The following is a 2,300-nucleotide window of genomic DNA, read 5'->3' on the forward strand; positions in this document are numbered from 1 at the left end:
TATATATATATATATATATATATATATATTGTTACCTCACAGTCTCAATTCATTTTTAAGTTCTGAAAATCCAGAAATTTTATTCTGTAGAAATATATATAAAAAAATAGAAGAACAAATACAGTATGTCCTCACTGAAATGAAGCAGACGCTGGAGGGCTGCCGAGCAGATGGAAGTCACTGCTGTCAGCACTTCTCATGTGCGTTACTGAAACATTCCCTCACCCCACGCCTTCACAACTCTTCACTGCTCACTCAGTCATGGTACATTTATGATAAGAGCAATCTACCACTGGATTCTACTAATCTACTAACTGGACATCTAACAGAAGCTCTTTTTTTCCAAGTGGGTTACAGTTGATTAATTGCAGTGACAGGCAATCTGGGTTTAACATCCTGTAAGCAGGCTGAGGAACACAACAGTAATAGGCCTTTAATTAAAACATCAGGATGTCTAACACTCCTACGCCCCCACAGACCACCTGGTTAAATGACTAAGTACTTTTTGTTCAAGATACCTAGTAGCAATACACAATACCATTCAAAAGTTTGGGTTCAATAAGACTTTTTCTTAGTAATTAATACTGCTATCAGCAAGGATGCATTAAATTGATCAAAAGTGACAGTAAAGACATTTATAATGTTACAAAAGGTTTCTATTTAAAAAAAAAAGCTAATTCAAGTGTCATGTGACACTGAAGACTGGAGTAATGGCTGTTGACAATTTAAGTTATTTATATGTTAAATAGTATATTAAAATAGAAAACCCTTACTTTAAATTGTAATAATATTTCACAATATTACTGTTTTTACTGTATATTTAAGAGACTTATTTAAAAAAAAATTTTAAGCATATATATATTTTTGAGCACACCTGTATATTGCAGTGGTCTTGGTATTAACTGATTTCAGATTTACCCTACCCTAAAAGAAAGTTTATGGCTGTTTGTGTTACCTGTTGGCCCGAAGGCTGGGTTGGATTGTAGACCAGACCTTACGTTGATGGTCAAAACTCTCTATGACTACCACTACCCAGATTTGAGATGTGGATCTGATAGAATGTCTGCAATGAAGAGCTTTTGGCTCATGAAAGGAATGTTCTGGGTTGATTACAAGGCTAACTCGACAGTTAATGCAATAGCTTTAAATAAAAATGCATTAACTTAGATTAATAAATGCAGTAAAAATAATTGTTCATTGTATGGCTGCACAATTAATCGAATTTCTAATCGCAATTACAATTATGGATGCTTATGTTATTCTGCACGCTTAAGATGCGTTTTTTTTCTTTCTACATGTTATCTTAAGGGTTTTTCCATTGTTTTAGTTTTAGTATAACATTATAATACCATTCATATTTTTACTTTTTTATAATTTAAAGAAGAAACCAATCCGATGTATAGTTGACATTTGAGGCTTAATACTATAGAAAAGCACTTTTTCAGTTAGTGTTTTCAGCTTGTTTATTTTCATATAAAAATACGGCATGCAGTTGCATCAAACAATGGTATAAACATCATTCAGTGTAAATTGTGATCATCGTAATTAATAATCGCAATTACAATTTCAAGGGAATAATCGACAGTTAATTTTTGTCATAATCGTGCAGCCCTAGTGTGACAGCTGAATGTCAATACATCTGGATACAGAACTGTTTGGTTGTAATAAAGTACTTCAAAACAATGACAATACTATCCGTTATAAATCTGACCTATACGAGTCTGTTGGGTTGCTTCAAGGCCATTCACAAATCCATAAAAAAGTGTCCCATTGTATGCAACCCTCTGAATCTTGCTGGAAGTAGTAGGTCATCCAGGTACTTTTCGCCTAATCTTTTATGAGTACTTTAAATTCAGACATGCTGCTGTTTTTCGCCTACAATTTAGTAGTGAACAGTGTTGGGGAATGATACTTTTAAAAGTAATGCATTACAATGTTGCGTAACTTCCTTAAAACGTAACTGATTGTGTTACTTTTTATCCAAATTAGTGTGTTACGTTACTTTTGTGTTACTTTTTCTCATCTTTCTAATTTGTATTATACATTGAATTATTGCAGGTTTGTGCCGGGTTTTGCATTTCTGTTTTTGTTCATTTTGAGGACTACTGAATCTGTTTTTGTGTGAGTGAGATGAGTAAATGCATGTTGACATTTATTCTGGAACTACAGTAACATGTTCACACAGCGCACACAACGCCTCTGCACTCACTCCTGATTCCTCTCAATATGAGCACAGGAGAACTGCAGTCAATACACGAGGAAACAAAGTAACTGGCATTACTTACTTGGAAAAAGTAACT

This window comes from Sinocyclocheilus rhinocerous, unplaced genomic scaffold, assembly GCF_001515625.1.
Source record: "Sinocyclocheilus rhinocerous isolate Xijiao unplaced genomic scaffold, SAMN03320098_v1.1 scaffold1812, whole genome shotgun sequence".
In the NCBI taxonomy this organism is placed as follows: Eukaryota; Metazoa; Chordata; class Actinopteri; order Cypriniformes; family Cyprinidae; genus Sinocyclocheilus; species Sinocyclocheilus rhinocerous.